We start from the raw sequence: 14368 nt of genomic DNA on the forward strand, positions 1-14368 counted from the left end.
ATTTTTTGCTATGTTCAAAGTCAAAGTTCTCTATTTGCCAGAAACATTCACAAGTAAAGTTGTTACAAATTTAAGAGTAGGTACATTATTCGTCTTGACAGACATACAAATATTTCAGTGGTTTCGTTTTATGATATTATAACCTAACACAATCAATAATTACTGCTACGTTCAAAAGCACTTAGATCGTAGTAGACAAAAGGTATTATTGTAGTTAGGAAAGGATGTACATCTTTATAAATAAAAAGAAAGAAGTTTTAATTTGTGCGCTCATCACGGAAAAACTACTGAATAGATTCGAGTTAAGATTTTTAAGTTTTACCCCCTTATAAATAATGGTCCACTAGATTTAAACAGCCGCTAAGGAGTGTTTTTTCTCATTCTGACTTAGGTAAATAGAAGAAGACAGAGTGAGAATTAGCAATGCTTTTAGTTAGCAGACTATTATAAGGGGGTTATTCTTTAGTCACTCGCCGATTGCTGTCTTGATGTCGAAATCGGACTTTAATTGAGTTTATTACCTAGCTATGGCTTCAAGCTTAATTCTTCAAATAGGTGTATTAAATCCCTATTGTTTTAATCTGAACAATATTATTTTTTATATTAAAGATAGCATTTTTTATACTATTTTGTAGGGACCTGCATTGAGTAATTATTGTATCTGTTTAAACTGTAACCAGTTGAATTAAATTCACTACACAGGGGTTGATGGGGACGAAAAATTATTATCCAGGGAAAATACCGTTTCCATTCACTTTACAAATTGTAAATATATTTTCATAGTCTATATTGTTTAAGTGATATCCCTCACTTCTAGGAGTAAATAATATACGAATAGATAGTAAATTGAATTGACTGAGTTGAACAAACACATAGCATGATCGCATGCGGCATGCGATCAGTTGGCTTAGTTTGTAAAGCGATCGCTCGTAACCAGAGTTCGAATCCCGCATCGTCCATATATTTTGGCACAAAATAAATTTGAATATATTAATATTTCAATGTGAAACAGAAATAAATATGGCATAATACCGCACCATTAAAATAAGGAAAATGATAAAATCCTTTGCTAATTAGAGCAATAACAACATCGTAGTTTACTGCCAAAGTAAATAATTTTATGCGGAAAGGTTTAAAACACGCAAATTACGCTCTGTGTTTTTTGAAAGCGTAATGAACTGCAAACTGACAATATGGTCACACTTAAAGAAGTTACAACATACTGTTCCTAGTCGCATTCGTTTCCATTTCATTCGGAACCATTGACTGAATGAAGGATAGATTTTCTTTTCTTGTAGCGAAATTAGCCATCATTCGTAAATTGCTTCGAATTCCTCTGTTTATGAATCTGTACATTGGTCAAGTTATGTTCTCAAAGTGGAACACCTTTGCGATGTATAATTTATCCTCACCTGTTTTATTACATTGTTTGTCACACAATATAAAGGGAAAAGGAAGACGTTATTGCTGTCATTAAGATAATTCAAATCGGTGTTTGCCCGTTCAACAGAGCTGATGCTCTGAAGAATTGGGTATTGAAATGGAACTCGGATAACACTGTGTTTGTAAATATGCTCCGGTCATGGTTGTGATCGAATGTTGGGGGTGCAATATACACAAACGAGCTCCCACTTCCAAAGCTTATAACAAGAGCAGCAGAACGATATAGGTTTCTAATGTTGGGTTATAAGGAACGGGACCATATAGCCGAATGGTTAGTGAACCTGACTACTAAGCTAGAGGTCCCGGATTCGAATCCCGGTAGGTGCAATCATTTATATGATGAGTATGGATGTTTGTTTCCGAGTCATGGATGTTTATATGTATTTATGTATGTTTAAGTAAGTATATTGTAATAACTATAACTTTTTTTTTATATGAGAGGGGGCAAACGGGCAAGAGGCTCACGGGATGGGGAGAGGTGAGGCAACCGCCCATGGACATCCGCAACAACAGGTGTGTCAAGAAATGCGTTACCGGCCTTTAAGGTGGGAGTATGCTTTTTTCTTGAAGGTCCCTAAGTGGTATCTGTTCGGAAAGACCGCTGCCGGTAGTTGATTCCACAAAGTGGCTGTGCGAGGCAAGAAAATTCGAACAAAACGCGCGGTTGTGGAATGCCAGACGTCTACGTGATGCGGATGGTACTTTGCACGTAATGTCCGATGGTGGAATTCGGCCGCTGGAATCAACCCGAACAGCTCCTCTGAGCACTCCCCGTGATAAATGCGGTAGAAGACGCAGAGAGAACCCACATCTCTACGCAATGCTAGAGAATCAAGCCGATCGGAGATGACTTGATCGTCGATGATTCGAGCCGCTCATCGTTGTATGTGGTCAAATAGAAGAAGCTGGTACTGGGGAGCACCTGCCCAGAGGTGAGAACAGTACTCCATGTGAGGCCGAATTTGCGCCTTATAAAGTTGCAGGCGGTGGCTTTTAGTGAAGTACTGTCTCGCCTTACTGAGTACACCAAGCTTTTTAGAGGCCAGTTTGGCCTTCTCTTCCAAGTGACCACGGAACTGAACGTCGCTCGATATATCGACGCCAAGTATGCCAATACAGGCTGTGGCAGTTAGAGGAGTGATCACGAATCGAGGGGATACAAAGGGAGACTTTTTAGTGGTGAACGCACAAACTTGTGTCTTCTTGGGGTTGAATTGGACTAAATTATGTCGGCCCCATTCCGAGACTTTGCAAAGCATAGTCTCGATTTCAGACACAAGTTTGTTCCGGTTCTCGTCGACGCTATCCCGGCACATGTTGGCACGGCCGGTGTAGGAAGCATACCCCGTGCTGTCGTCTGCATAGCAATGAATATTGCTGATTTGCAGCATATCATTGATATGCAGAAGAAACAGCGTAGGGGACAGCACGCAGCCTTGCGGGACACCAGCGTTTATGGGTTTTAAGTCGGAGCATGCACCGTTATTAACAACCTTGATGCTCCGATCAGCCAAAAGCTAGTGACCCATTTGCACAACTTCTCGGGAAGCCCATAGAGTCAGCGCAGATTTTCCCCCTCTAGAATACGCGGGGCAGCCTGGGCAACCACTGTTAGGTACAGGCCCTAATTGTGGACGCCCAGGGACGGATTCTCCAGGGCTGCATAGCCTGGTACCGTCCTGGAGTAGTCTCTTTTTAGTCTGTGCTGCCATTTGAATTTGGGAGGGGGGGTGTAGGCCTCCGGATACCCCACTCACCGGACGAAACACAGCAGCATATCGTTGTCTTGTACCCATAGTACAGGCTTTGCCTAGTTTAGGTCAAGATAATTTGTGTAAAAGTGTGTCAATATTATTATTATTATATATAATTAGGGGTTGAGTTAATGTAGTATTGTTATGTTGTAACTTTTATGATTACATTATCGCCGCTTGCTGTAACGTTGTCCTGCGGCGGCCTGTACTTTGAGTAACGTGTGTGTTGTGCAGTAAATAAATAATATCTACGAAATTAAGTGGTGAAGACATAACAAGCTATATATAAATACTATATTTATTTTTATTTATTGATAAGAATTAAATTTTCATTTATTTCTTATCAGTGCTTTAGCCGTGAAAGTATAACAAACAAACTTACATTCACATTTATAATATTATTAGTAGGGATTGTCTGTCGGGAGTGAGCTGGAATGTTTCCATAATGGAAAAATATTCTGCTTTACGATGTTACTTTTGAAGATTCTTAAAATGGCGGTAATAAAAAGAATTTCTTATGTTGAATTGTGATAAATCAGAAAGTTGAATAAGTGAAAAACATGGTATAGGTATATGTAATGGGCTTCGTCGTGAATTACCTATACTTTACTAAATTATATATAGATATAAATAAAGTATAAACTTTATTTAAATAATCCGACATTTCGTGATCTGTGCAGTGGGTGTATCCCTGAAAACATGTGAAAATAACAAGCACATACGTTTTAATCCTATAAAAAGTATTTTTTTTAAATATCATGAATTTTATTATTATGATAATACTTACATTGAAAATAAGAGTAATTTCAGAATACGACTTCCGCCGAGGAACTAACTAAGAACTCGCAATTCTATGTTTGGAGATGATACGGCTAACGAACGCATGTTCGTTTTTGGTTATATCGCTCCAATAGAGGTAGCTTCGACTTGAAGAGTGAACCGCGAAAGAGACCAGCCACTAAAGTAAATAATCATAAATTTAATGTGACTGAAGAAGCTGATTCGCAGGTAAAAGTAACAAGGAATAAGAGGCATCGTTTGATCTTGTTGCATAGCGACAAAAGTATTGACCTAAATGTTACTGCAAATGGGTAAAAAAAATTAACTAGCCTGCACAGAGAAGCACGCATTGGAGTTTGCCTTAAGTTTAACTGATACAGGAATGAAGGGCGGATTGTGTCGAATGCTGAAACGTGGATTACATACGATAATCTGAGACGAACGGCGCAATGGCCGACATCCAGAGTGACGCAGCAACAATGCCTTAAAGCGAAGGTGACTCATAATATACATAAGGGATGCAGTTAACAAAATCAACGGTTGTCGATCGTACTGAACTTCAAATAGTGATGGAGAAACTCACAGAGAGACAGCCTCCAATCGTCAGCCAACCTTCATGCTAACGGAAGACCACATACTGTTCCAGGACTGTTTTAACTGTTTTAACTCTAGCTTAGCTTTGTTTGTTTAGCTTACATTGAGAACCCTAAAACATCTTTCGTAGTTACTCCCTAAATCTGGCTTCAACCGACTACCATTTTTCCGCGATTAGGGTACTTTTCCACTGAGGCAAGGTGCCCAGAATACTTACCGCAAAAGCATGAATTACCTTTCCCTGACATTACAATTTCTTATCGCTAACGAATGTAAATTCGATTTAATAAATATAAGTATGTATGAATTTATCAACAAGTAATAATAATTTGAACTTGGAAATCGAATCTTACCGCTACCACACCGTACATTGTTTCTTATAAATAATATTCACAATTGTTTGGCTGAGATAATATCTCATGTATAATAATTATTTTGACCTCTAACAAACCGACACTACGAATAATGATGTGTGAAACGGAGAGATGTGATGACAGATTGTGAGGCAAATTCTCAAGTCTCCATACACAATATCATAATATTGACTTTGTTAGAAGCGCATCAGGCACAAAATAGAAAAACAAAGAATTCAAAGTGAAATTTCGTTGCTCGAAGTGCAAAGTATAAGCTGAAGAAATACATCATTATGGATGATTGATGTATGTTATGGAAATTAGTAAAAATGGCCATTTGTACATACGTCTAATGTCAACGTATAACCCAAAATTGATATGGCACCACACAGCGGAACTTAGGACGATGACTTACGCCTCACTAGGATCTTAAATAAAAATAATAAATCCTACATACATTAAAAGGCCTGTTTCACAACTGGAGGAGTTCAACAGAGAAATTGGATATTTATTGGTTAACTAAGTTTGTTTGGTCTACTCAATCTTTAGGAGGGGGTCGTGTTTTTGTGAAATGAAATGAAATTTATTTATTGCGTCGAATACAGTATACATTATCGATCTTAAATTTATTTTAGTGCCTTTTATTTGGCTAATTTAAATTGGCATGGAAAAAGTTTACTTAACATTTAATTTTTTTTTGTCGATTAACCATTTAAACATGAGTCCACTAAATCGTTTCTGTGGTAAGTTTTTTATTTCTAGATTGCATTTGGGAGATTCTCATTAGATACACAAAAACTACAATTCGCAACTTTTGCCATTAGCATTGCCATATTGTACTATTCAATCGATAGCGATATCGTAACCCTTTCATTTTGAAGCGGTCACGAACATTTCCAGTAATATATGCGAATTTCAAAATTATTGTCGTTTTTAGGTATGTCAACTTTTAGTCCAACGTTTTAATGGAAGGAGCATGAGGAGGCATGAGGTGAGCACTTACAGGGCGTGCGGCGGCGAGCATGCAACTCACCTGTAACAAATAAATAATCGTTAGTATTAATACTGTGTTAACTCTTCAATTTGGGACTAATGTCCTTTTACCAGTGGGAGGCTCATTTACACAGGATGCCAGCTAGATTATGGGTACCACAAAGGCGCCTATTTCTGCCGTGAAGTACCTAGTAATGTGTAAACATTACTGTGTTTCGGACTGAAGGACGCGGTGGAATTACTGGGCAAATGAGACTTAACATCTTACGTCTCAAGGTGACGAGCTCAATTGTAGTGCCGCTCAGATTTTTTGGGTTTTTCAAGAATCCTGAGCGGCACTGCATTGTAATGGGCAGGGCGTATAAATACCCATCATCTGAACATCCTGTTCGTCTCGTCCATTATTTTCATTTAAAAAAAGTCCGCTCCTCACCGTTACTTTTTGAAGATTACTAAGACCTAGAAACTATTCGAAATAGATTTAACAGCAGCGCGTATCTACATAAATTGATTTAACTAAGCTACTTATAATTAACACAGACTAAGCAAATCAAACATAAAAAATATAAAATAAAAGAAACTGTCAGATATAAAAGAAATTTTCGAATCATACATTCTAATTTGTAGTGTATGTAGGAATTTACTGTGGGTACTCATAAGCCTGTTGACGTTTTTTATGATTTAATTTTTTACTGTATAGTGTGAACCTAAGTCGAAACGTACGAGTATTTTTGTTGCATCATCTATAGAGAGATTGTGTAAATATTTTGTAATCTGCTCAAGCTTTTCCAGTCTCTGTTTTTCCCCTTTTTGATCATCTTTACCGAAGTGGTGATGAATGATTTAATGTATAATAAGGATATAATGTTCTCATCCATAAGTGTGAATTTTTTAATAACCAAACCTTAGATCATTTAAATACATCTAGATAGACTGTGACAGCTTTCAAAACGTCGAAAAATATTGAGGTTAACAGTTTACGTCCATTTTGAACAATGCACGCACACTAACTCAAAGTGACATACAAATCGCGAGTGTAATATTTAACTTGTCACCTCACCACAATAATTAATCTGGCCTATTTTCATCGGTTGTCTAGCAGCAAGAAGCTCTGACTAGACGTATAAGTTACATATGGAATAAACGCTTTTCGATTTTATTTAACTTATATATATAAACGAGCAATTTTTATATATATATACAATCTGAATCTCGGAAACGGCTCCAATGATTTTAATGAAATTTAGTATACAAGTAGTTATGGGGGCGAGAAATAGATCTAGCTAGGTTTCAATTTTAAAAAATGTAGTTTTATCCGTGTTTTAATAAGAAAAAGCTACAGTAACATTAGAAAACAAAGGTATAATATAATAGCTCAGATGGGACATTGGGTGATCCGGAAAGCAGAAGACTCCGGTTCGAATCCAGATGTAATATTAGTTTTCTTTTTTAAGGTTTGTACATTCTTAAAAATCCAAGCAAGACTCTGTCGTCCAGATATTCATATCTAATGAGATCAAAATAATGATTGCACAGAACCCTTCGAGTGGTATAATGCAATGGATAATGTAGTGTTCAGTTCCGACACACCTTGTTGCTCTTTAGTTATGAATAAAACGGAACATATACTTTCACATTTATAAATGACTAGCGATTGTTTTGCGATTTTATGCATGTTCAATTACAATCTACACAATTCAACTCTTTGATAAGATAAGATGACAGGTAATAAATGATTATCTTATGTTATTTGATTTTGATTAAATAATATTTCAGCACAGGAAACAGTAAGTATTGAATTAAGAAATAGAAACAAATCTAAAACTAACATTAATCATCTAAAAGTTCTACAACACTTTTAAGTGGTAACGTTATAAACCACACCTCAAAAAAAAATCTCAACTTTTAAATTTCAACTTCAAACGAATTTTCGTAAATATTTTAATATCATCAACGTATAGAAGAGAACTTGAATTTTGAAATATGCTGTCTACATTGTTAATCAAACTATTGAATAGAAGAGGGCCGAGATGAGATCCTTGGGGAGGGCCAGATGTGATGGGGATTAAATTTGAAATATAACCTTTAATCGTAACGACTTGAGATCTATGTGGAAGATAACTTTCTAGCCAAAGACTAAAGTTGAATACCATGAATACCGATACCACCGGCAGCGGTTCCATCCACCAATATAATAAAATTGGTATCAGTAGATCGTTTGTTCACAAACCCGTGTTGGGTTTACCGATAAAATATTTCTTACTGCCGGATATTTTTTTTATAATACAAATTTGTATTTGTATAATACACTATTTTCTTAAACGTGTTCCGAATAGTAGAATGTTTTAATGTAGGTCTGTTATTTTAATAGTGTCTATCATCGCTTAAAATCGTTAAAGTCCTATCTTTAACATTTTAAATAAAATAAATCATAACTAAATATAATATTTTCCCGTTACAAATAAGCGGATGGATTCGCGACCACATATTCTTTGTATTTTATTGAAAAATATTCGAACATAATGAAGTAAGTGTAAAGTAATAGTATATTATATTGCTCACAAGTTTCATATGCAATTTTAAAACACACTTACAAGGAAAAAAAAATAATGCATAAATACTTAAAATATGAAAATTATGGGAAAAAGCGCGCACCTTCCTTAAAGGCCGGCAACGCTCCTGTGATTCCTCTGGTGTTGCAAGAGAGTGTGGGCGGCGGTGATCACTTAACAACATGTGACCCGTATGCTCGTTTGTCCTCCTATTCCATAAAAAAAAATAAAAGCACGCGCCAAACGTAAGGTGATCGATTACATAAAAGCTATACATATAGATAACGGCCTATAACAGAATTATAATTTTAGTGATAAAGTAAATATATTTTATAAGAAATTATTGTGAATTATATATAATTTTAAAACAATAAATAATTTTTCGTCTTACTTATGGTCCAATTTATTTATTCCTAAAATGTAAATGGATTTTCAGTGGCAAATAACCTTTTAATTTTTGTTGTAAAAAAAACTGTATTAGGTATCACATCAAATTGGTTCTCCAGCTATTGTATATCTTAATCTTGAATACTATACTGTACTCACCGTTCAGCGTGTTGTCAAAAAATATCTCTATTGTTCATATTTGATTGATTGAAAGCCGGTTTGTGTGTGTGGTGCGAGCGTTTAGTATAATTAGACGCACACCGGAGTCAATTGGAGACAATCAAGTCCAATGATCGATCGCTTGTGCACTACCACTGCCTGCTAATGACAACAATGGACAATTTTGTCCAAAGTGTTCAAATATAACCTCATCTATCAAGAATTTTGTAAAAAATTGCCGATCGAAAATAATCCACATCTACCTTGCCGGATGCGAAAATGTAAGTATATGGGAACTTCCCATCCATCCATAGTTACTTTTTGACGACAAAGTTGTCTCAGTTCTGATGGTAAGAAACCACCGCTGACAGTTATGAATTCTTGACCGGTGTTCCCTGGAAGAAAGTGCGCAGAGTACTTGGGTTTTTACGGACAGGACGCTTGATTTTCTTTTATATATTTCTTATTATGTTTTTTAATATTTTCCTAAATTGCCGCTTAAATGTCTGCATGCGTGTTTGTATATTTTGCTCTCTAGCACACTAAGAGGTAGAATTATGGTCGAATGATAAAAAACCCTCTAAAATTAGACCCGCAGTAAAATGCTATAAGTATACGGATTCCACCAGCGCCTGCGGGATACATCTTAAAATTGGGCGCGTTAAATGCAGGTAACAGCCAACCAGGGCAGTGCGGGCGTTTCGGCTCATTTTCTTCTCTCTCACTAATGTGAGAGATTTTTATTGTTATATTATTGGTTAATACCAAGCGACAAAAACAGGATCAACTTCCATACTAGTAGTTTATACAACTAAAATACTGAACATTCGTTAAATTTATTGCACGACTGCACTGTGCGTGCGGGGCGATAGGTGCTTTCGACGCGTGGGATGTGGATTGCGCGACACCATAAGCTGTGGAATAAGCTTCCTTGTGCGGTGTTTCCGAGACGATACGATATGGATACCTTAAAAATTAGCGCGTACACCTTCCTTAAAGGAAGGCAACGCTCTTGTGATTCATCTGATGTTGCAAGAGCGGAGAGAAATTTCGATAACTGCGGCGCGTCCGGCCATTGAGAAGCATCGAGGTGCTCCTCAATCCAGGAATTATTGGTTTTTTTAGACTGACTGATAACTTTATTTACGTGCAAACTAAAAAATATTGAAGTCTGAGAAACTAAGCTTCGATAAAAGATGATTGCTGCTCATGGTAAAAAAACGTTATGGCAATGTACTGCACACTTCCGTACTGGGAATCAAATCACATCAGCTTTTCAAACTGTATGTATACTAAACTAGCTGTCCCCCGCCCACTTCGCGTGGCATAACAAACACGCCAAGGGAGAGAATTAGAAATGTCGTCACATCAGCTCTTAGCTGACCTCATACCGTTACTCGACTAAAAGAATATTATATTGTGAGTCAACAACATAGGTGGAAATCTCTTATATATATATAAGCATATAAAGATTAAATGATTTGGAAATAAAATAGGAATGACCATTCTCAAAAGTCACATAGTCTTTTATCACAAGAGAGTTTGAGGGGCTAGCGACTAATTAATTCTTATATGATGAACCTTCAACGAGAAACACTTATATGTAGCCAATTATTTTATTTCTCGAGCAACATTTAAATAAATTAACATCTTGACTGTTGGTTTCAATATATTCTTGATAATGTATTGTTTGTTGATAGGCACATATAAGTGCATTTGCTAGAAACTGTCATAACCATAATGTTAACATTAGGAACAGACATAAATTTATAATGCCTACTACTGTGCAAGTTGAGTTATTAAGTCTTTTGTGGGACGATGTATATGCTTTTACAACAAGATCCCAGAAAATGTTTAAAAGTATTACGGCTATTCAAAAGAATTGTTAAAAACGTTTGTGGTAAAGTTTACTATAACATAAATAACTTTCTTAATGATACCACAGATTGGGAATGGAGCAACCCTCAGACTATTAAATAATAAGTTTAATTGTGCGCCCATTCTTCTCAGGTCTGAGGCATTCGTTTTGGAATGGGTGGTAGTTTTTGACCATCAATAAGTGAAGTCAAATCCTATTTTGAATAAAAAAAATTGAATCTGAATTGTGGAAGTAGCATGCTGTCATATTACTAACGGTTCCAAATATTCAGTCTACCGCCGGTTGTGGCCTACTTCAGATAAAATGCGTAAGTATCATTGACACGTTGTCTGTCAATGGGAGGACATATAGCTTACCAGCGATAGAAGTTTGTACGGAAATTGCAATTCACGCGTCCCAATATAAGGCGATAAGAATATGACTTATCGGGTATATTGGGACAGCTTTAGATTATTGACAGCCAATTACTGACAGTAGAAGGTAGTAATTTATATCTATCTGTTGATAGTATATTGGGAACAGCCGTAAGAGAACTAATGACGCCACACTCATACATTTATCTTTATCTATATGTCTATATATGTAATTCTGTACATATTAACCCTTTAATTCGGGCCTCGGAATGATAAGCCCAATTTCACAACCACGATAAACTATGATAAGACAATACGACAAATTTATTTACAGCTATTTTGACCTTAATAATACCATTACGCTAATCTCTAAAATAATTATATTTTAACTCTATAATGATGACTTAAGAACTTTTTTCTCAGGTCACGGTAAATCTTATACATATATAAAATTCTCGTGTCCCGGTGTTTGTTACCAAACTCCTCCGCAACGGCTAAGCCAATTTTTTTTTAAATTTGTTTATCGGGTAGGTCTGAGAATCGGCCAACATCTATTTATCATACCTCTAAATGATAGGTCACCCACCCCTAAATATTTTTATTGACAATTTTTCTTATTTCTTTTATTATGATAAATTATATCATTAAAAGTCTGTATTTGCCTGAGAATCGCTCGTCACCTATTTTTTATACGCCACAAAATTTAATTATTAAATTGTTTTGTTACTTTAAATGGCAATACAACGATTGCTGGATCAGCTAGTAACATAATATGAACTTCAAGTCCGAAATTTGTAACCATTTGACTATGGTCAAAATACCTAGTGATGATACGAGCATAAATTAAGGCGACACTAAATGCCAGCGACCTTGAGCGATATGAGGTCACGGCTGCCGGCCCGCTATCTATGTAACAAAGCCAATATTTTCAAAATTCTTGCGTGGAAAACGGTTTATATGCTTACAAACCTCGTTATTCACTACTAATCTGAATAAATGAACCTACACAAAAAAGTACAAGCTATATGAATAACTTTTCTGAGAGAAGTGCCAAAAAAATGTGTCACGTCATGCCAAAAAACTTGTTTAACTTCACAGAAAAGTGGTAGTTCAAAAAGGCTCGGCAGTATTAACTATAACCAACAGCAAGCATTAGCAACCTACAAATAAGACTTAAGGATATGTGTAACAGGATTAAATAGTGTTCATAGCTCCAAATGCTATACTTTCACCACAAAACTTGTCTAAAAATATCATGTTTGCGTGTTTTCTGCTTACTCTTCGCCTTAACTTATCGATATGGTATGGAAAACTATAGTGTAATCAGTGTTAATAATACGCCCTTAAAAATAGCTATTATTCTTTCATATGCATAAATTTTATTTTAAAGTATGGTCACTGAACCCAAATAATGTCATGTCGGTAAATAACAACCAGACTAAAAAAAACACAGCATAGAGTGTGAACTAGTTAGACATGAGATTTTCAAAACCAGACTGCCTCCATTGAAAGAGAGAGTGGGACGTATATCTATCATTCACACTAGAATGTATTGAGTGATTTTCTTCTAATGGTTCCAAAAATACAGCCACTAATTCAAGCCTCTAGCCAGTTTCCAAGTTTTGATTGGAGCTATGTTTTTCAGCGCAATAAGGTGTATTTTTTCTATATTTTCACTTAGTCATATATTATCTGTCTAAACTCACTTACGCCTCGAGTGTGTACGGTGACTAAGTAAACTTTGTCATGGCATTAAAATGCCTACATACTACATTTCTGTGGTTGATTTTAGAATTGGTGAATAAGCTGCTATTAAAATTATACACACAATTTCAGTGACAATGTCTGTTATAAATGGGATATAATATATATACAATACATATTGAAGGATATATTGATTTGTAATTAATATCATCCCCTGTAGTAATCGAAATATTAGCACTTCACTAGTCAGGAAGGCAATCACACCGTTCTATCAACGTAGCTAGGTCAGATAATTAATGTCATCATCAAAATTCCCAAAAAACACCACCAATCTGTGTTTAGAGACTAAACCAAATATTTTTATTCCAAATAGGATTTTCAAATCACTTAATGACTCCAAATTAAAATTGTAGTCATTAACTGTAAAGTAGATCCTGTAGATGGAGCTACAACCCGACAGTTGTACAAGACACACCAAGATTTATGAGAATGATACGTCACCCGAATTTATCGTTATCTCAGTGGATGAACGCTCGCTCGTTCGCGAGATGTCGCGGGTTGGACTCCCGCATCGTTCATACATTTTTTTTTTACAAATTTAATTTGTAATAAATCCCAGAAGTGAGGGTCAACACTTTAAAGATAATAAATTGTTTACATTTAATGAACGGCTGCAAGAGACGAGGAGCCGCTTCTTTTTAAATAAAATTGCATTACAAATAAATATGTTTATTAAATAGCCTGGGGCAATCGTTATTTTTATGTACACACATGTCTTTTGTATATTTTTGGGGACCTATTTCTAAAAGCAAGATACTACCGGTAAGTGCCCAACAAGTATGTTAATTGGTATTAAATACTAAGGTAAATGACGTACTTATTAGTAAGTGCTATAATTAATAAATTATTATCTCTGAAATAAATAAACAATAGCAAAAAATACACTGTATAAATTATTTACTCGGCACGTCATTGCTTCTCATTAAAAAGGTGTCGGAGGAAGGCTAAGTCGAAAACACCTTCGAAATAATATGTAAAAATAGTCGGGCGAGTGAACTAATACACGTATATTTCTCCCAATATGTAGTATAGTTACAATAGTACAGCAGTATCTTAAAATATTCAACTACAGTTGGGAGACAGGAGCTCAAACTAGGTAGAACCTGTGCTATGAGTCTCCTGGCCTCCCACTCTTAACTAATTATATAATTGCATTTTATTGTCTACTAGCTGACCCAGCAAACGTCGTATTGCCATATAACATATTAAAATAAATCAATTATTAAAATTTTGGTGCAACCGATTCTCAGACTTCTTGAAGTTGCCAACTTGCAACCCTATATCGGTTTGGTGGATGGAACAGAATAATATAAAAATCGTGATACGAAAATAGTTGTGATCGTAGAAGGGCGAAAAT

General features: G+C 35.8%; 1 protein-coding gene across 4 annotated transcripts in view; it reads right to left on the bottom strand.

Annotated features, from left to right (window-relative positions):
- LOC126975876 (MOB kinase activator-like 2) overlaps window positions 1-14368 on the bottom strand; it is a 90554-nt gene that overhangs the window by 63218 nt on the left and 12968 nt on the right. Inside the window, exon 2 of one of the 4 annotated variants that reach the window (XM_050823966.1) lies at window positions 5928-5957. The exons of the other annotated variants lie outside the window; for them this stretch is intronic. The gene's annotated coding sequence lies outside the window, so the exon portion shown is untranslated. The remainder of the gene's footprint in view (window positions 1-5927; window positions 5958-14368) is intronic. 4 annotated transcript variants of the gene reach the window in all.

The sequence above is a fragment of the Leptidea sinapis genome, chromosome 38 (assembly GCF_905404315.1).
Source record: "Leptidea sinapis chromosome 38, ilLepSina1.1, whole genome shotgun sequence".
Lineage (NCBI taxonomy): Eukaryota > Metazoa > Arthropoda > Insecta > Lepidoptera > Pieridae > Leptidea > Leptidea sinapis.